Raw genomic sequence first — 22,518 nt, forward strand, 5'->3', positions numbered from 1 at the left:
AAATGATAAAAAGTGCCAGTCCCAATATCAACCCTCAAGAAACATCACTTGTCACTGGTGTCTACTTGGAGATCAAGCCAATGACTACAACTCTTTGAATGAGACCATCCAGCCGATTTTTTATCCTCACAGTGGTCCACTCTTCAAATACATGTCTCTCCTATTTAGAGACAAGGATCTCATGCAGGACAGTGTCAAGTGTTTTGCACTTCAAATACCCATAGTAAGTAAAGTGACATAGTTTCCTCTACCCTAGAAGTACTTTTTTTCTCCAAAATTACTCCACAAAGAGTCTAGATGCCTGAGTTAAAGTAACCTGCAGTTTTTAAATGGCTACATTTAACTTACACGAAAACTTGCCCTTGTTCTGTGGAGACTTGTTTTGACCTTATTTTCCCATGAAATTTGGGCTATAGATCAGTGCTAAAGAAATAATAACTTTCCAGCTCAAGCCTTTGTGTAGTCTAAAATCAAATCACTCTTTGTGGTTGTTACCAGACCACTAAGAGGGTAACTTCTGATCTGCCTTCCTACCTTCTGTCAAATAACAGATTATGAACTTTCTCTTCTTCAAGTTGCTGCTTGACTTTGAAAGCAAACATTAGCAGAGAGATGCAAGTTAGCAAAACAAACCTTGAAAGAAAATGGGATTTTGTTCTAAATATGCTGCTACATAATTTTATTAGGTGTTAACTTTTTTTTTCTCAGAGTGAGAAGTTTATTCTTTTTACCTGTTTAGTAAAATTTGTTTCATGCCGCCATTCAATTACATCTTCTCTAGGCTGAAATATTGAGGGGTATTTTATGCAAAGATCTTGTAACACACATCTGATCATCCTGCTTCCTTAGTCTAAATCTTAAAATACAGTCATATTCAAGGTAATGTTATGTCATACTGATGTTCTTTATGTTTTCCATAACAATTCTCAGAATTCTACTTTCCATTTTTGTCTCTTCTAATGAGGGAGATGATGTTTCCAGAAAAACAAAACAAACAAACAAACAAACAAAAGCAACAACAGCCAAACTGCAATTGCATTTTTATGAATTTCCTAATTCCTAATTTCTTTAGAGCCTATTGCTCTTTCTGAGTACTTAACATTTTTCTCACCCAGAGTCAAATGGCAAACAGATTATATTACTTCTGCATGTATCAACTTTGAATTCTTACTGGTGCTTTATCTCTGAGACATGACAGGTTATTAAATCTTACACTTGAGGTTTAACTTTTCCAGAATATCTTCCTATCACCAGAAAACTTTTTATCACACTTTCCAAACTTTTCCAAATCAATAAGTTAAAAAGTCCTTCTCATATATATTCATACAAAGCCCGTCCTTTGTGCAAGCTATTTGTCAAATCCTTACTTCCTCTCTTTTAGTAGATTATTAATCCACAAATTACTTTAAGAATATGAGAACCTTCTTTCAAGAACTCAAATCAATTACAAAGCAATTTTTTTTCTTTTTGTAGACACTGTGTTGCTTCTTCCTAAATAGGTAAGATCTCTATTTCATGCTCTTTAAAGAAAAAAATGCTTTCTTCTGCTTCTTCCAGAAAAAACGTGACTTATTAGTTTGTTGGTCCTTTTATGTTCCCTGGACTTCTTCTAAAAAAAAGGAAAGAGAAAACCCAGACAAGAACCTCTTCCCTCCTCCTCACTGAGTCAGAGATATGACGGAGATTACACATCGTAATTAATAATTCAGCATATGTGACAATGCACAGAATTTTTGGCATTACTGGTTGTAGCATGTGACATCAGAAGACTTTGTAATGAGGAGACAGTGATTTCAAGCATGATCTAGGCAGAGTTTAACCATACATATTACCTGCAGAGAGCTGCATGTTAGCATGAATGACTGCTCTATATTTATATAACCTGAGCACATCACATTTTTGTTGTCCACCTTACTTTTTCAAACTGAAGTGTATGAATTTTTCCATTATTTATTTTTTGGATAGAAAGAAGGCTTTCTGAAATCTTTCTTGCTTCTATTGACCTCCCTTACGCTTGTCAAATTCCTTTTGGACTTTCTCAAGTCTTTGTTTGATAGGGTGTATGCATTTTTCAGAACATCCAGGACAGCGTCTTTAAAGTACTTTCCATTATGTTTGAAGAGATTTTGCTCTTTTAGCTGTTTTTCTTTCTGATTGGAAAAAAATTCCCATGTAGCTCTCCTTTTTATAGTTCCATTTCCATTTTATACCATAACAGTCTAGTTTCTTTCAGAGCCTTCAGAAAAAAACAAAGAACAAAACAACAAAAAACACCCCCCAAAAACAACTTTGTTAAAAACCTTTTGAAAAATAACTCTATATCATCTGAATACATAATACAGCATATTTACCCATATAGTTACTAGTTACAGTTTGTTGTATTTCCTGTCAATTTGTCTGGTACAAAGGTCAAATTTACTTGGTTTCAGCTCTTAATAGCATCTTAGAAATCTGATAAAGAGCTATGTGTTCCTCTCTAGACCTAAATTTGTATGGATTATTTCTGTTTGTGTCAGTATTCAATTTAATCTTCAAAAGACAGTAAATCCATCTCATATATTCCTGTTGGCTTATGCTCAAAACTGGACTCTAAATCCATATTTATCCTGATCACAGGATCACTGATAGTTTCCTACCAGAAGCACACCCTTAACCTTCTCTTATGCTGCTTGTTTGTATCAACCCTCAGTTAAGCAAAACTGATGGACCGAAAGCAGACTCAGAATTGCTACGTCCCCTATGACCTCTGTCTCAAAGTTATGATTAGATACTGAGGTCCTAGCCCTTTATTTTTTCTTGATGATTTCTGATGAGTCAAAACCTAATCATAACTCATTGGCCTCTAGTCTGAACACAATTCCAGCCAAAGCTGTCAGCTGAAGAATTAATTTTTGTTATTGGCCTATGTGTCTTCCAACCTACTCTCTCACTTTATAATTTCTTTTTAATTGTCTCTAGTCACTTAAACCTGAGCAACCTCTAGTTTTGCAGTGAAGAATATATATATTACTTTCATTCTTTTAGTTTGGACTAAATAATTGATACATTTTTCACTGTTTGATTTTCAAACATCAAACCATTATGTTTACATAACTTCACTAAAATATCAGTGCCATTTGTAACTCTAAATCTTCTTTCACCCTCGGCATAACAAATACCAAGACCTAAAGTGATGTTGGTCACCAAAGATCCTGGAGACAACATACTACCCAACCATTGGCCTATTTTCCTCTCTAGAAAAACACTTTAATATCTATTTCGCTGCAGGACAAAACAAATACTGAATACTGAAACGTTTCAAAACAGAGAAAGAACATAAAATAAAAGATCAGCAACATAATGATGTTTTAAGGGCCTTTGGCATTTCTCTAATCCAATCTCACACTTAAAGCAGAGGCATGTCTGAATTAACACCAAGATGCTCAGGACCTTGAATAATGAAAATCTCCAAGGAGGAAGATTCTACAGCCTTGCTAAGAGATCTGTAGTTATTCCAAGATATTATTATAGTACTGTTTTTTATTCTCCCCTATGTCTCATCAGAAATTTCTTTGTTTCTATTTGTGACTTGTTCTCTCTTGTTTTCCTTCTGTGCACTTCAATGCAAAGTCTGCCTCTGGCTCCTTGATAACCCCCTCACAGACACTATCAGGTGTCTGTTAGCACCCCCACCACTGCCACCAAAATTTATCTCCTCTCCAGTGTGTGCAAGTCACACTCATTATCCTCTCTTCACAGTGACAGTGCTCCAATTCCTGACCATCTTGGCTGAGGGTTCATCTCTGTTGAACCCATTTAAATTCACCACTGTGGCTCCTGGAGGACCCAAAGCTGGGTGCAGTGTTTCAGATACAGGAAGCACTGAGTAAAGGGGAATAATCACTTCCCTCAAGCCTGTTGATAGAGTCCAGTATGGTGTTTACCTTCATCTACCTTACTAAATTAGCTTTTTCTCAGAATAACAGGAATTATTTTTGTAGGAGAGAGTTTTGCAGAGAGTTTCCACAATCAAGGATGGCAGCAGGTAGTAATACTGCTGTTACATATGATGTGCTTGTGGTCATTTAAAAAGTACTTTAAGAGCTGGTATGAAGAACAGATAATTATGTCTCAGATTTTCTTAACAGTGGACTGACACCTACATTAAATCATATGCTAGGTTTATAAATCATGTATTTCTAGAAATAATGTAATTGATTTATAACTTATGAACATGAATTATAACTATGTTACTGATTTATACACTGTTTGATGATTTCCATAAATCATATAACCCATTTGTGAAAAGTATTGGGTGTGATTAATAACGGTGCTACCTTCATTTCAGATATGATGCAACTGTCTTTTGGTTTATGTAATAGATATCATAAGATGATATGTTTTACTATCACTTGTGAAGTTTACTTTCCCAAAAGTCACTACAGTATTCTGCCTTAACTCATACTTGATTCATTTGCTTAGGTAGCTGCTCTCACACCTCTAATCAGATTTGCAACTAACATCTTTTGCTTACTTCAAGTCCTGGTAACAAAAAGAGAATAAGAATCACAGAAAGACCTTGAGAGTACATTCATTAAAATGAGTTAAAGAATCCTAAAAATATATTGATTTTTTTTTCTGTCTGATAATATGTCTGCTTATAAACCACAGCAGTTACATTGTATATGGGTCAACCTTCCACTGGTCAGCCAGCTAAAACTGGTCTAGATTCCTTCTTCTGTTAAGTAATTTATTAAATATTAGGTCACAACCTTGGTGATCAAAATGTGTTCTGGTATTTCAGGCTTTCTTTTTAACGGTTTTATCAGATAGAAAAAGGCTTAAAATAGGGCATTTCTCTTCCTTACTAATGTTTCTATTTATTTTATTTATAGAATTTTGTGCAGGTGTGTAGGTATGTATATGTATTTGAAAAGTTTTCTTGCTTGTTTTCAAAAGAAAATAGACAAAATTGACACTGTAAGAATTTTGAACCAGTCTTTGAATTGTTTATATGCTAAGAATTTTTAATGTTTCATTAATTTGAGTTGCTTCATTGAACAAATGAACCTCCAATTACTTTTGTAATTTAGGATTCAGTTTAAGATTTGCATTTTATTTTGAAACTGAAACCATTATTTCCTTTTTTAAAACAGTAATAAAGTGTATTGACATGGGGCTAGCAAATTCTTTTCTGATACTATCCTTGGTTTTGCTTGGACTCAATGAAAAAAAAAAGTGAAAGCCAGGTAAATGTTTAAAAGCAAATATCATTTGTAGGTAAATGAACGTGCCTACACAGAATTTTAGGTGGGGTTTTTTTCCAAATCTTACTTGGGTCTTTTAGTGAATATAAAGACAATAAAGCATACTTGGTTTAATCCTTAAGTTCACTGTACTTGTACAAGCCCCGAAGTGGCTAAAAGCACTAACATGGCTACATTCATAGAAAGCTGAAGCTTATTAAAATATTCTTAGCTTGTAAATCTCCACCAAAATACTCAGTGGAAGTATAAAATCCAATTTTATGCCAATCATGCTGTTCACATCTTTAAGAAGTTTTTGCTTCATCTAAAACTCTTAACTTTGCATCAGCTACGGCCATGGCACCCTGACACCCAATCCCATCAGATCTCGGAAGCTAAGCAGGGTCAGCCCTGGTTAGTACTTGGATGGGAGACCTCCTGGGAATAATGGGGGCTGTAGGTTCTAGTCCTGAGGACTTCACTGTCACCGTCTAAGCTCGCTCGGCCGTGGCAGATGAACCTTAGGAGCAAAGAGTGTGAAGTATTTCATGCATGCTGTGCCTCACCTAAAAAATCCACTGCGCAGGCTGGAAGGGTTCACCCACGTGGGTAGAGCTCTTCCCAAATCTTCATTCACAAAGCCTAGCCATGAATTTTTTACATCTGTGTAAACATTTTCCAATGCTGAAGTCTACAATAATCGTTATTCATTTATATGAGGCTGATGCCATGAATGACCCTTCCCCCAAAAACAGGACTTTGAGCCACGTTAGTGTAGGGTAAGATAAAAAGTAAAGGTCCTTTAATATCACAGGGCCTACAGCCCACAGGAATACAGGATGACATGCATGTGTCCCAGTTCTTGTTTCCATGGCTTTTATAATAAGATTCCTCCAATCATTGCTTTACACATTTCTCAGTCCAGCCCCGGTCCCACCCCTGGACCAATCCCTGGAATTGGGTCTGGGGTCGTGAAGACCCTCTGTCTTCATCAACTCTTCGTCCTCAGGCAGACAAAGGTCTCTTGGAGTTCATCCAGTTCTGGCTTTTGGGTCACTCTGACCTATGTTTATGTTTCATTTTGTAGGCCTTCTGATATCCTTCAGCTCTACCTTGGAAAGGAGTCTAAACAAGATTAATTAACTAAAGGAATTTGAGCTCCCTGTTCTGGGACAGGGCTAGTGATAGAAAGGCATTAAACTTAAACTGTTAGAAATATTAACCCTCTAAAAACCTACAACTACTGTGTTCCTAAAATCTACAAAATGTGAAAATCAGAACAAAAACCCCTTTGGCATCAAGGCATAAATAAGTAATATTGTAACTATTTTAGCAATGAAAAGTTATAAAAAATCAGATTTCCCAACATACATTACTTTATTACATGAACATTAGAAACAATGGTTTAGATTAAGCAAACATCATTGGTGTGTATTTTTCAAATTATTTGAACTCTACCCACAATTTAATGTTTTAGAACTGGAAATTCAGTAAAAGATGTATGTAAAAATAAACATTTGCTGCAATAAACAATAGTATGTGCAGCCCAGTAAACACATCTTTGCTACTGCTAATAAAAGGCCGCAGGCTTTGGACTGACCTGACAGTTCAGAATCTCAGGACCTGTCTGAGCTTGCCAACACCTGAGCTGGTTTTCACTAGTTTTTGCAATTGAATAGTGGCCAAGGGACTGTTGCCCTGCCTGGGTTGGTTTAAGGTCTATGACTAGCAGATAAAAGAAAGTTCTCAAAAACTCTGCTCATCACTGTGTGACAGACTGTTAGCAGATGCAGAGGGAAACCATAAACTTTCCAGGTTTAGCTGGAAACCACTGAGGAGGAGGTAGACTGCGAGAAGTACACACTTCAAACTAAACCCAAGAGGAGTCCAGAGTGGGGCAAAAGAGGAACATCCCCAAGAACATCATATGCCACCTATCAGAGGCATCCATGTGTATGCTGATGACTTCTTAGGAACACCTGTGCCCTTGTCTTTTTGTGGAATGAAGGTCCATCTTCGGTCCCTGAGGAGCTCATGATGGGTAAAGGCAACATCAGAGAGGGAGACACCAGGCTTTTACCATTGTATCAATTTCAGCTCTATGATCAGTGAGGCTGTTTTCATGTTAACAGGGTGATTTAGACTGTCAGAAAGCTAAAACATCAATTGAACAATAAAATCTTTTCTCCCATATGTTTATTGGTTTTCCTTTCACCCATAACATGATTTGGCAGGTAACGCGTGCATCACACTGTAGTCACTCACGGTCTATCTACCATGCATGCATGCACCTTTCCACCAGATGGGAGACATCATGTTCTCGCAACTACAAGGCTCCAAAATAATATGAAAGAAATGTACTTTTACATAGATGACTGATGCAGACAAAATTATAATTATCCACTCTAAATATGTTGATTATAAATTGATTCATCCATCACCTTTAATTGCAAAACTCTAATATTCATAAGTGAAATAGCAGATCTTTATTGTGCTGTGGATCCCAGAAGGGGACACAGTACTCTAGGTGAAGTCTCAGAATAGCAGAGAAGAGGGGGAGAAACACCTTTCTCAAATTTCTGGTGTCGTGGTGTTATGAGTTTGGCCAGGTGGGCCTAAATTTAGGTTTTAAAGTTCAGCTAGGCCGGGGATTGTCAGCTGATTTAAGCTGGGCTGAGCCAGCTCACAGCTGACTTCTTCCAGCCAATAATATTGTATTCCATACCATACTACATCATCTCAAAGAGTGTAAAATCCAGTGTGTGGGAGTGGCTTAGTCAGTTCTGCCATGGCCGAGGTACAAGCCGGATGTGATCCAACTTTTGTCTTGGAGCAGACCGTGCTCCAGCCCCTGCTACCTCTGCTTGCATTTTGTTTGCATTCAGGGAAGTAAAAACATTTTTGTTTCTACTCTTTCTGTTTCTTGCTATGTGTCTCTTAGAGTCCTTACAGATCTAGTGTAATAGACTTTGCTTTGTAGTAATTTGGGAGTGGGAAGTTATTCCTTGTTTTATATATATATATATATATATATATATGTATGTATGTAACTTGTGTAAGTGTGTGTTATATTGTAGTTTTCTCCTAATTTTCTCTTTTCTGTATAAATACATGTAGTTAGTTTCAGCATAAACCTGGGTTTTTTTCCTCTGCCTCTTCTTTTTCCCTTAGCTGGCTGGAAGAAGGAGGAACCCTTTCCACTCTGTCCTGGACAGTTGGTGTTTTGCCAGCTCAACCCAGGACACATGGGTTCACCTAGGTGGGCCTAAATTTGTGTTTTTGAAGTTCAGACTAGGCCTGGAGCTGTCAGCTGATTCGAGCTGGGCTGAGCTAACAGCTGACTTCATCTAGCCAATAGTGGCTTATTCCATACCATATTACGACATCATTTTCCAGGGAAGTAGAAGTCAGTGTGGGAGTGGTTTGGTCAGTCAACCCACAGCATTCTTGCTGAGAGGACACACACATGGTGCAGTCCCAGGAGAGATGGGGAGGCCCAGCAGTTGTTTTGAGAAGTAAAATGTTTGTTGTTGGTTCTTCTCTTTCTGCTCGGGTCTGGCTCTCTGGGGACTGTCTTTTAAGATAATTTGGGGTTAAAATGGTGAGATTTGTGTGTGTACTGAGAAGTGAGAAACTGTTCCTTGCTGTGTCCAGCTTGTGTGAGCGTGTATTGGTACTTTCTTTTAATGTTCTCTTTCTTTCTGTAAAGTATATGTCATCATCATCATGGCCAGGCTTCGCGAACGAAGATTTGGGAAGGGCACTACCCACGCTTGCTGCAAGCTGCTGGTGGCTAAAAAGGCCGATACGGGATAGGCAGGTCCGGTCACAAAAGGCACAGCGGAACGTCTCCCTGGGTGACATTGGCAAGGAACGGTTCTTTCTGTGTTGTCTTTTCTCCTCAAGACTGACTCTCCGTGCATTCTCAAAGGAAGCAGCAGCGTCGTGAATGGTGTGTCTCCATGAATCCCGATTGGAGGCCAGAGTGGACCATTGGTGGCAGTCAATATGGCCAAGGCTGAGGTGTTGTTTCAGGGAGTCCTTGTATCTCTTCTTCGGGGCTCCTCTCTTGCAGCAGCTGGTGGCGAGTTCACCATAGAGCACAATCTTTGGGAGGCGGTGGGTGATCCTCCATCCTGGAGATGTGCCCTGCCCAGCGCAGCTGCTTTCTCATCTGCATGGCCTCGATACTGCTGACCCCTGCCTGTTCAGAACAGACACATTGGTCACGTAATCAGACCAGTGGATGTTTAGGATTGAACGGAGGCAGCGCTGATGGAAGTGTTCAAGAAGCCGCAGGTGGTGGCAGTAGATGACCCATGATTCAGACCCATATGAAAGAGTAGACAGTACAATGGCTCTGTAGACACTGATCTTTGTACTTTTCTTCAGGTGTTTATTGGACCAGACTCTTTTATGGAGTTTTCCAAAGGCTTTGTATGCCTTTGCCAGCCTGTTGTCTATCTCTTTGTCAATCTTACCCTCTGAGGAAATGATACTTCCCAGATAGGTGAACTGCTGGACTGACTTAAGCTCTGAATTGCCTATGGTGATGTGAGGATGATGGAAGACTTCTTGAGGTGCAGGTTGGTAGAGAACTTCCGTCTTCTTCAGGCTGACTTCCAGTCCAAAAAGCTCAGCAGCCTCTGCAAAGCAGGATGTGAAGCGCTGCGGAGCTGCTTCTCTGTGAGCAACGAGGGCGGCATCATCAGCAAAAAGCAGCTCACAGACAAGGTGATTCAGGGTCTTGGTGTGGGCCTTCAGTTGCCTTAGGTTGAATAGGCTTCCATTGGTATGATATCGGATGTAGATGCTGTTTTCTTCTTCAAGGTCTGCTGTGGCTCTTTGGAGCATCATGCTGAAGAAGATTGTGAATAGAGTTGGTGCAAGAGGGCAACCTTGTTTCACACCGTTGGTTATTGGAAAGGGCTCAGAGAGCGCATCGCCATATCTGACTTTTCCATGCTGATCCTCATGTAGCAGGATGATCATTTTGAGGAACTTGGGGGGACATCCTAAACATTCCAAGATCTGCCACAGGCCTTTTCTGCTCACAGTGTCGAAAGCTTTGGTGAGGTCAACGAAGGTTACATAGAGAAGTATATGTAGTTTTAGCATAAACGTGGGTTGAAGTTTGTTTTTTTCCTTCCCCTCTCTTTTCCTCCCTTTCCTTGGTGTTGGGAGGGAGGCTCTGGCCCTGTACTTGGAGGGTTGGCAGTTTGCCAGCTCAAACCAAGACACCTGGCCATCCTTGTTTTTAAACAGTAATGTGAGATTTCACTCAGCTGGCTTTGATGGGATTTGCCTCTCCCTCCTACAACACAATAGTGCAAGAGTATCCTGAGAAAAATCAGAAGGTTCAGCTTGCCCCTCTGTTTCAGGACTTGAAGACCCGTATTTTCCAGCTTCCAGAAGTAAGGTTCAGTGACTTAGGCACTGTTTCTTTTTGGCTCATAAAAAATAAGTTGGTAATCTGGGGGACTAAAAGCAGGAAAAAGAAAATTAAAATGTGTCCCAGGGGGAGAACACACGCATTTGCATGTGAAAGCTGAAATCTTAGCTTTCTGTTTTAGCTTTCAGAACTATCAAGAGATGCTGTCCAATTATTTTATTAAGTAAAATTTACAAACAGAACAAGTATTAGTATTTCTAATACAATAGTCTCATTTCTTAGCACTGCGTAGCACCAGTTTGCAGACTGTGAACCCCAGACCAAGACCACAAAAATTCTAGATATGAGTCTCATTGAATCCACTCAAACTTTTTTTTTTCCCCCAGGAAAAGGATTATAAGTGTCTTGGTTTGAGATAAGCAACTGCCAAGCCCCCCAAGCACAGAGAGAAAAGCCTTCCTCCTAACACCAGGGAAAGGGAGGAAAAGAGAGGGGAAAGGAAAAAAAACACTTCAAACTGCATTTATACTAAATCTACATATATTTTTCACAGAAAACAAAGAGACAATTAGAAGAGAGTACAAATATACACTCACACAAGTCTGCAACAACAAGTTCCCCACCTCAACTTCTTAACGTACACACAAATTCTACTGTCTTAACTACACATTGCTTAAGAAGAAGCTTATTCCCCAGGGGGACAAACCCAAGCAGAAAGGAGAGACCCAGAATAACACAGTTTACTTTCCTGAGGTACCCTGTGAGCCAGTGGTGGGCCTGGTCCTCTCCATCCCCCCTGGGACAGCATCGTGCGTCCTCCCAAGAGGAGGGCTGAGAAGCGACTGCCTTAACCACTCCCACACTGGTTCCTACTTCCCTGGAGATGATGTCATAATGTGGTATGGAATACAAAGTTACTGGCTAGAAGAGGTCAGCTGTTAGCTCAGCCCAGCTCAAGTCAGCTGACAGCTTCAGCCTAGTCCACACTTCAGAGCCCAAATTTAGGCCCACCTCGGTGAACCCATAACAATAAGTGATTTCTCAAGATGCTTCTCGAGGAAAATTCATTTCATTGATGAGTATTATTCTGCCTAATAAATTTTAACAATTGGATCTCAAGTAAGTTACTAGGTGACACAGAAGCATAAACATCTTGAAAGCCACATTTCTTACCATTTTGGCTGTTAAAGTCTTCAATACATAAGAATTTTCCTGCCTCTGTTTTGAAAATCTGGCACTGACCTCATTCAGAATAACTCAATCTGATCAGTGATCAAAGGACATCTTGATCTTGACTGAAAGTATGAGCACTAAACAAACATAATTCAGATATATCTTAGGGCCTGAGATGTCTCTTAAATTTTCTGTTCTAGGTAAAAAAAGGAGGTAAACATCAAATAGCCCTATTTATATATATATTGCATTGTCAAGCCAAAATATTCTTCCCAAAGCAACAGAGGTCAAACAGAAATATTAGCGAGAATTATATTGCATATGGAATGGATATTGTGATTTGTAGAAAACTCTATGACAAACAAAATGTTTCTTTCTCTGATAATGAACCTGACATGAGAGTCATAATACTGAGAAAATTTATGGAAGATTTGAACTGCTGTTTTCTTTATGTAAGTGCTCTCTGGTAATACACCAGACTTTCATGGAGAAGAAAATTATAGTTGTGTCAGTAGACATCTGTTACATCAAATATTTTTTTTTCTATTCATGGAAATTTGTATTGTTGAAATAGCACACTACAATTTTTTTTCTATTTACACGACCTGCCCCCATATACACACTGGTATCATAATCTCAAATAATTCTAATACCAAGCTTGCACGTTGATCCTTTCATTCTCAAAACACAAAAATACTTCTTAACATTTTTTCACAATGCCAGGTTAAATATACTATATTCTTCTGAACAGCAAGGAAAACTAAGAGAAGAGACATTTGGCTTAAGTTATGAACAAAAGAATGATTAATTAAAAAAAATGTCTTGCTGTTTAAGCCTGACATTCCAGAAATTTTAGACTACAGCCTGAAGGAATATCTATAGCACAGTACTGAGTGCTGTACATCTGTCCAAACAGGCAGCAACCTGGCCATACTGATGCTTCAGGAGAAGGCATTTCTGGTTTGTCCACAAGATGTAAAGCTGCATCATTACAGTGAGGCAACCAAGGTGAAGGTTATTTTGCTTCCAGCACTACCTTAAGCCAAGGCACTGTTTTGTTGCATCTCACTCAGCACAGTTGTGACCTGAAATGTTAGTGTTGAAGATAACATGGAATTAAACACTTTTTTTCCAGTTTTTTTTAGTTGTTTTGTTTTGGAGGGGATGGTTGGGGTGGGGTTGGGTGGTGGTGTTATGTGTTGGGTTTGGGGACTTTTGTTTTGGGGCTTTTTTATTGTTTTGGGGTTTTTTTAATTTTTGTTGTCATTTTGGAGTTGTGGGGGTATTTTGGTTGTCATTTGTTTGTTTATTAAAGGAAAGTTCCATGTTATATATTTTCAGTAGTATTTTCTCAGTTTCAATAGATCCCATAAATTTTCAGGACTGTGACCATGAAGTACTTTGAAGAATTATTTTTGTTCTGTATGTGTCCCTATATATTACACCATGTCTAGTACTACCCATGGCTCTTTCTAAACTGGGGTGTGTTGGAGACCCACAGTTCACTTATGTAGTTACTGCCCAGGTGACACTGAGGGCATGACTCAAAAGCTTAGGTTTTCTCCCTGCCCCACTGAATGCTCTGATTTCCTCTGCTGGGTGTCACACTCCAGTAATCTTCCAGCCTAGATAAATGCAGAAGTTGGATTATAAAGCAAACTGTGGGCTGCAACTGGCCCAGAGCTTTGGATCAGTTTCATACCAGCTGAATTAATATCCCTTAGAAACAGTTCCAGATTGAGACTACTTTAAAGCCTCACTCCTTAAAAATTGCTTATGGTTTTGATACCCTCAATGGTTTGAAGGCTATCATGATTTTTTTTTTCACACAACACCAAGTCAGAAAAAAATGGATTTTAATGAAATACTGTTTCCTCTTTGCCTCGCTTACTTTCACTTGTCATTACATTTAAGACTGAATGCAATTTTAGCATAGTTGATTACAGATTTTTACATAGCTTGAAGGCACATTTTTATAGAATCATAAAATCACAGATTCATAGAATGATTTGGGCTGGAAGGGACCTTAAAGATCACATAATTCCATGCTGGGACACCTTCCACCAGGTTACTCAAAGCCCCATCTATCTGTAAGAAATAGAGATACCAAGTGTTTCATTGATTTGGATTGATACTCTGAAGTGTCATTATGCTCCATGAAGTGTAAAGGTAATTTTGAAGACCATACAACAAACCTGTATGTTTTAATTTGTCCTTTTAATAACTAAAAATACTGTCTTAAAATATAATAAAAATACTCAGAGAGAATTAATATAGATTTAACACTGAAATGCTCCGGAAAAAAAAAAAAGGGCAACTTTTAGCATGGTAAGTATATTGATTATTTCATATGTTGATTTACTCTATGAAAATGTCAGGTTGATTTAATGAGAGCATTTTATAAACTTTAAATGATATGAAATTAATAACTTTCTGTAGGCATTATTTTGGCCTACACATATGGTTTTACAGATATAATGGTACTCTTTTTTAACTCTGAAAAATATTCCATGTACTTTTATGGTTATTATTAATTAGATAATTAGTATCACTCTGGCATCAGATAGCTCCAGCTCTGATTAGGACATCCTTACTTTAAACTGTCACAGGGATTGGGGGGAAAAAAACATCACTGCAATAATTTCTGAACATAAACACATACAAGTAAGGTTAGGGCATAAGGTGGTATCTGCTGGAAAACTGACCTCAGATGATTACACATATTATTGGCTTCTGGCATTTGTTTGCAAGGATTATGGCAAAGATAGTTGTAATAATGGAAAGGAGAAAAATGTTGGCTTTTATATCCCATGAGATAATCAGAAAAACTGTGATTTTTTTTCCAAGATTCTGTTTTTGAAGACTCATTTTTTAAGGATAAAGAATTCCCATTGAATTAAAATCAATGGCTATAGCTGAAATATTTTTGAGTTATTTAAAATTTGCAAGCAATCATTTTTACCTTTGTAATGTTATTGCTTTCAGTCAATGTGAAAAACAGAATCAAAACACCCTTTCTGCTGGATTACAGCCAAAGTTCCCAGTCTCTTTTCTTCACGGTAAATGAAAGTCACCATGGATTCCAAGACATTTGAAGTCTGAAATTTTTCCAGAGACCTGCTTTGGCATAATCTGCAGCTATTTTTACATTATGCCATTGCAATCTTTAACTATTTTGGAGTGTTATGGGCTCACCTAGGTGGGCCTAAATTTGGGCTCTGAAGTTTGGACTAGGCTGAAGCTGTCAGCTGACTTGAGCTGGGCTGAGCTAACAGCTGACCTCTTCTAGCCAGTAACTTTGTATTCCATACCACATTATGACATCATCTCCAGGGCAGTAGGAACCAGTGTGGGAGTGGTTAAGGCAGTCGCTTCTCAGCCCTCCTCTTGGGAGGACACACGATGCTGTCCCAGGGGGGATGGAGAGGACCAGGCCCACCACTGGCTCACAGGGTACCTCAGGAAAGTAAAATGTGTTGTTCTGGGTCTCTCCTTTCTGCTTGAGTTTGTCTCCCTGGGGAATAAGTCTTTCCTTAAGTAATGTGTAGTTAGGACAGTAGAATTTGTGTGTTCGTTAAGAAGTTGAAGTGGGGAACTTGTTGTTGCAGACTTGTGTGAGTGTATATTTGTACTCTCTTCTGATTGTCTCTTTCTTTCTGTAAAAATATATGTAGCTTTAGTGTAAATGCAGTTTGAAGTGTTTTTTTTTCCTTTCCCCTCTCTTTTCCTCCCTTTCCCTGGTGTTAGGAGGGAGGCTTTTCTCTCTGTGCTTGGGGAGGTTGGCAGTTGCTTATCTCAAACCAAGACATGGAGTTTGTTTTTATCTATTTCTAGAAATACATCCTCTGAAAAAATAAAAACATTTAGATTTTATGAAAACTACCAGAGGAAAAGCTTCAATAGGAAAAAATGAGACACTTGCTCCTGACAATCTGAGAAGTAATCCTGTGAAGGACAAAGTGGCTCCGTCATAGATAAGCCACAGCTGCTTGTGGCTAAGTACAAATATCATAGAATCATTTAGTTTGTAAAAGACCTGTTAGATCAAGATCACCAAGTCCAGCTGTAAACTTAGCACTGCCAAATCCACCTCTACATGTTCTTAAGTGCAACATTCACATGTCTTTTAATTGCCTCCAGGGGTGGTGACTGCACCAATTCCACAGACAGCCTGCTCCAATGCCTGACAATCCTTTCAGTAAAGAATTTTTTTCTAATATCCAATCTAAATCTGTCCTGGTGCAACTGGAAACCATTTTTTCTAATCCTGTTGCTTGTTATTCAGGAGAAGGTACCAACCCCCACCTCTCTACAACCTTCTTTCAAGTAATTGTAAAAAGCAATATGGTCTCCCCTCAGCCACCTTTTCTCCAGGCTAAACATCCCCAGCTCTCTCAGCCGCTCCTCACAAGACCTGTGCTCCAGACCTTTCATGAGCCACATTGCCCTCCTCTGGACATGCTCCAGCACCTCAATGTCTTTCTTGTAGTGAAGGGCCCAAAACTGAACACAGGATTTGAGATGTGGCCTCACCAGTGCTCAGTACAGAGGGACAGTCACTGCCCTGGTCCTTCTGGCTGGAGTATTCCCGATACAAGCCAGGGTGCCACTGGGCTTCTTGACCACCTGGGCACGCTGCTGGTTCATGTTCAGCCATTGTCAACCAGCACCACCAGGTCATTTTCTGTCAGGCCGTGGCAGAATTATAAATGCTGTGAAAGTCTCAAGGTGAAGTTGCTACTTTGAACTTCTAACCTGGTTTTCAGCATAATGAATTTCATTATGTTTTAATGCAGAGGAAGCTACCAGAACATTGATAGGTATTAATTTAAGTCCTTCATTACACTAGAATTTCAGATCAGTGAAGATTCTGTCTTAAAGAATGAATATGTGTGTTTTACATATATATATATATACACATATATATATATATATATACACACACACACAGATATATACAGATATATATGTGTGTACATATGTATATGTGTATATATATATACACACAAATGTGGTTTATTCTTGTTTCATTGAAAGGAATGGAAAAACTGCACTGACCTCAATAGCAGAACATTCATATTTGTAGATTTTCTAGAAGTAGGATGTCTCAAAATAAGGTGTTCTTCAAGTGTCTCATCTGAAAAATCCAAAATAATATAAGAACTACAAATAATAGTAATAAAAACTATATTTTCAGAACTCATGTGATTTCTATCATTTGGATATGACTTTTTTTGAAGCACTTAATTTTCAAAGATGCCTTCCACTGTCTTTTGAAATTGAACTTTAGAGGCATCTTCAATGGGCATCCCACACTTGGGCAAAATAAAGGCAATGGGCCTACCTGACAAAACACTCAGTTGCCAGTGTAACTACAAGACATTTTACTAGGGGCGTGATGTTATCTGGAACTGAACAACATATATTTTCATTGGCATGAATGACCTCAAATGTGCTAGGAGAAGTTAGCCTTGATACCAAAAGTATTTTTACATGTATTTACCATTGAACTTGTAGAGTAAATCAGAGAACAATATGGCCAATCCCATGTGCATTAAAGCTGATGTATACTAAGCTTAAAATGGGCAAATGCATAATCAGAAATTTCTCTAAATGAGAAGTTTAATTCATCCAGAAAACTTTGAAATCAAACATTCAGTAGCATGCAGCTGTCTATACAAAGTTTTGCACAAGGTGAATGCAAATGAAGGCAAAAGGAACAAAGGCAATAACATAAAACAGGGAAAATAATCCAGACAGAAGAATATTTAATGAGGATCCAAGTGTTTTAGCCAGGCTAGGATATATGCATGACTCTATTCTAATAAAAAAAGGAATTATGAAATTTTCTATGGCATTAAACATAATACAGGAAATCCTATAGTGTTGAAGAGCTTGACTCCCATTCTGATTTTCCTAAAGAAACACTGTTGTCGGGATCACTGATGGTGTGATACACCTGTTGGCTGGTTGATAGACCTGAAGGCTGCATTACCATGAATAAAGGGACCTTGATAGGCTGCAGAGTTGGGTGGAGAGAAACCTATTGGTGTTCACCAAAGGCAAGTGTAGTGTACTGCACCTGGGGAGGAATAAACCCAAGTAACAGCACAGGCTGGGGGTCTGACTGACTAGAGAGAAGCTATGAGGAAAAGAACCTGGGAGTCTTTGTGGATGACAAGTTGACTATGAGTCAGCAGCATGCCCCTGTGGCCAGGAAGTATTCTGGGGTGCCTTGGAAAGACCATGGCCAGCAGGTTGATGGAGGCGATCCTTCCCCTCTATTTGGCCCTAGTGAGTCCACACCTGGAGTACTGTGTTCAGTTCTGGTCTGCACAGTTCAAGAAAGGCAAGAAGCTACTGGAGAGGGTACAATGGAGGGCCACAAAGATAATTAGAAGTCTGGAATGTCTCTTCTCATATGGAGCTGGTCATGTTTAGCATAGGAAGAGAAGAATGAGAGGGGATCTCACTAATGCATATAAATACCTCAAAGATAGGTGACAAGAGAATGGTGTCAGACTCTTTTCATCTGTGCCCAGCTACAGGACAAGGAGCAATGGCTACAAATTAAAACAAAAGAAGTTCCGCCTCAACGTGAGAAAAAAATTCATTACATTGAGCGTGGCAGAGCACTTGGACAGGATGCCCAAGGAAGTTTTGCAGTCTCCCTCTATGGAGGCATTCAAAAGCCCCCTGGACATGTTCTTGTGCAACCCGCTCTAAGTGACCCCACCATGGTGGTCAGGTTGGACTAGATGATCTTCAGAGGTCCCTTCCAATCCTAACAATTCTGTGATTCTATGATACAAAATAAGAACTAATAAATTCAAAAGAATGATCTGAGAACACCTAGTTCCAAAATGAGAAACTCACTCAAAACATTTAGCCTACAAGAGAACTGATGAGTAGTCAGAAGGAGAGGTGGGTGAGGTTTGTTGGTGGAAACTGCTGATTGAGAGAGAAACAATTCATCTTAAAAATAGAATAAAACTAAATTTAAATGATTAGTCTATTGTTCTTTTCAGATGTATTAATTTTACAAATTTATAGGCTCTTTCAGTAAAATAAAAAGTTAGTTCTTTAATCACAGGATGGGAGGAAAATATGTGTCCTTGTGATTACTCCTCTATGCCAGTGACTAAGGTGGACAGAACTAAACTCAATATTTTGGCATTTTTGTACACCCAAACTATTGCAAAAGTGAAACCAAGCTTCTGGTTGTAACAGAAAAACACCATCACATCTTATTGCAGCAGTTTAAGATGTTATGAATCCAGAAATTCTGTCCTGCCTTTCTGACAGAGGTCAGTGCCCTTGCACTGCATCAGAAGAAAGAAACAACTGTCGCCTGGTCCCCATGTCCAGTGTGTTAAATCCTGTACACTCTCCATTGACAGGTGAAGCTAAGAAGTCAAGATCTGCACTGCTGAGTTTCTGTTCAGTTTTATTGACTGCTGCAGGGAAAGTGCAACAAAGCAACACCTGAAATGTTTGAAACAGGAATTCTAGACATTTATCTGCAAAAATCACCATGCCATAATTAAGAAATGGAACCTAGTTTCAAAGATTCACTGTATTTAAATCTGTGAGAGGTATAGAATGCATTTTATTCAGACAGGAACGTAAGTTAACTTAGTTTATGAAGTTATTTCTGAGATTTCACATAATATGAAAGGTTTGTCTCTTTTGGAAATGGTTATTTTACTGCATGTATCAGTATTCTATGTCGGTTTAAAAACACTGCCTAATTAGTCTACTATTAAGAATTTCAAAAATTTCCAACATATTTTATTTCAAGGTACATAAATAGAGGTAATCTCTTTTTTGTTATGGTAATATATATCTGCAGAAACTTACAAGAATGGACTTTCTCTCTTGTTTCAGTACAATTATTTGCCTTTGAATGGTAGAAGGAGAATAATCAAATTTATAATAAAGTGTTCTTGCAGAGGGATGGGATGGATTTCAGTCTTCACTGATTATCTATTTCAAAGCAGTATATTTTCTGCTGTGGGAGTCAATATAAATAATTAATAATGAAAATGATACAGTGAAAATGTGCATACTAAAAAAAAACAAAACAAAACAAAACTGAAATCGAAATCAACGAACCAACATAATAAAACAAAAAAAATAAAGCAAGTCCTGTAACTTTGAATCATGCTAAATTGAGTTCAGATTGTATAATGCCTTTAGATTGAAAGACAGCTGAAGAACACCTGTTGAAATTTTTCTAGCAAAAAAGTTTCATTCGAAAATGCAAAATTCTGAAATAGTAAATATTTTGCTAAAAGTAAATCACCTAGAGTTCATCAACTTTTTATGAACAGCAGACAGCAGATAAAGATCTGGAATCCTGGTGGGCTGTCACCTGCCACTCTGATTATCTAGTCAGTTGGAAAGGAACTCCTGGAAGCACAAGCTAATCATTCAGGAATCCCCACCTATGGATGAGCTTGTGCTGTTCCACACACTTGGCCCATTCATTTGCAGCGTGTGAGCTTAGGGACACCTCTTGTTCCTTCTTTTCAAGGTTCTTCTTTATTGTTCTGGTGGATTTATTTTAGTCTGATTTCTGTAAGTCCATACCGGGTGAATCTAAAACTGTTCCAAACTAGAGCTGGATGTTTTTAATTTTTATTTTTAAATTTTTATCTAGTGATATGTAGAAAAGATACATTTGGAAGCATTCTGTTAGAAGACGGTGATCCTCCTCTCCTCTCCTCTCCTCTCCTCTCCTCTCCTCTCCTCTCCTCTCCTCTCCTCTCCTCTCCTCTCCTCTCCTCTCCTCTCCTCTCCTCTCCTCTCCTCTCCTCTCCTCTCCTCTCCTCTCCTCTCCTCTCCTCTCCTCTCCTCTCCTCTCCTCTCCTCTCCTCTCCTCTCCTCTCCTCTCCTCTCCTCTCCTCTCCTCTCCTCTCCTCTCCTCTCCTCTCCTCTCCCTCCCCTCCCCTCCCCTCCTCTCCCCTCCCTTCCCCTCTCCTCTCCTCTCCCTTTTTTTTTCTTTTATAAGTTAAAAGCTGAATTTACACAGTTATGGTGCATATTAAAATAATTACTTTTTCTTACTAGGGAGGAAAAAAATATTGCGTTTTTAAATACAGCACAATCAGATTCAGTTCAGAATTTCAATCTGCCTTTTGTGATATTCAGATACAGTGTTGCATCTTTAGGACAGATATTTTGGTGCAAAGCCTTTTATTTATCCCTTTCCAAAGGCAGAATCATAAACCAATTTTCCTTCTGTCTACTTTCAATAAATTACCTTATATGAAAACAGCACCAACAAAGCACCTAAACATCCTGCCTTCTCTTAGAGAATTAGCATTTTTCCTTTGATGTGGTTCAAAGTGGGAAACCACATTAGTGTGGGATTCAGCCAACTTCTGCTATTGCACTGACATCAGCTGCAAAAAACTGCTTTGTATTGGCCTCTCTGACCAAATGTTGGCTTGGCATATTTTACAAAACAGAAGGAGTAGTAGGTGTAGCTTCAGTAAAATTCTGTCCTGAGGTCTTATCCTCTAAAACAGTTTCTCAGGCCATAATCAACTGAAATTTATTTGATGTGATCAAACACAGGTCAAGAAGAAAACCTTGACTTGTATATTTGATATTTTTTAAACAGAAGAATGATTAAAGACAGGGATAGAATCCTGAGGGCTTGACAGGCCCATTGCTCCTGCCAAAGGGTCTTTACACCACCTGGTCTACCCTATGGACAGCCACGGTGCAATGGCAGGGAATAAGGCTCAACTTCAGATACAGAAAGTTTTCTCCATATATTCCTGCGTATAATAACCCTATCACAAGTGGAAGTCAAAAATCTGATGCAAAAACTGTTTTTATAAGCCAAATAATAGTTACAAAACATGTCTAATGCTGTAGAATATAGTCACAGATCACAGTATAAATGATTTTTGTCACAACATATTTTGGATATTTTATAACTTGTCATATTTAAAGGAAGTTCTGATGTGCAAAACTGAAGACAGTCTTAGCTATAGAAAATTGAAGACCTGTGTATAACACTTATAGCACTTTCTATTGTGACCATTCCCTCCCAGAAGCCAGTTAAATTCTTTTTGAGTAGAAAGGAAATAGGGAAATAGGGAAGACACCAATCCAACCTAAAGAAACCAAATGAATCAAAACAAACACAATTAAAAACCTCAAGGAAGGGGAACAAGAATGAAACAATCTCACCCAGGACAGGAGAACCACCAGGCACCGGAGGGACCAGGCTTCAACTACCTCCTTCTAGCTCCTCAGCCAAGGAAGGGAAGAAGACACTACACCACTCCCCCACTGCTACGTGGAAGACACGTGTGGAATACTTGTAACTTCCTTAGATACAATGGTTACTGAGGAAGCCATGGGTCAAACCATTACAAACACCCAATGTCTAAGTGTATTAGAAAGGAATAATAAATGAGTTGCATTGCTGTGTTAGGTAGCAGTTAGAAAGAAAGGGGTTTAGCTATGGTGGCGACACTAACTTCATTGTCTGTCTTGTGTATGTATGTATGTGTGGCCAAACTTCGCGAACAAAGATTTGGGAAGGGCTGTCCCCACGTGGGTGTGCCCTTCCAGCCTGCACAGTGGATTTTAGGTGAGGCTCAGCGTGTGCAGAACTGGCCCCACCATTTCAGTCCTGAGGTTCATCTGCCACGGCCGAGCGAGCTTGGACAGTGCCAGTGAAGTCCTCAAGACTAGAACCTACAGCCC

At 38.9% G+C, this 22,518-nt stretch overlaps 1 pseudogene; it reads left to right on the forward strand.

Moving 5' to 3' along the window:
• The first annotated feature begins 5,572 nt into the window (after positions 1–5,572).
• Positions 5,573–5,688, forward strand: LOC139681225 (5S ribosomal RNA; annotated as a pseudogene).
• Positions 5,689–22,518: the final 16,830 nt, after the last annotated feature.

Source organism: Pithys albifrons, chromosome 1, assembly GCF_047495875.1.
Source record: "Pithys albifrons albifrons isolate INPA30051 chromosome 1, PitAlb_v1, whole genome shotgun sequence".
In the NCBI taxonomy this organism is placed as follows: Eukaryota; Metazoa; Chordata; class Aves; order Passeriformes; family Thamnophilidae; genus Pithys; species Pithys albifrons.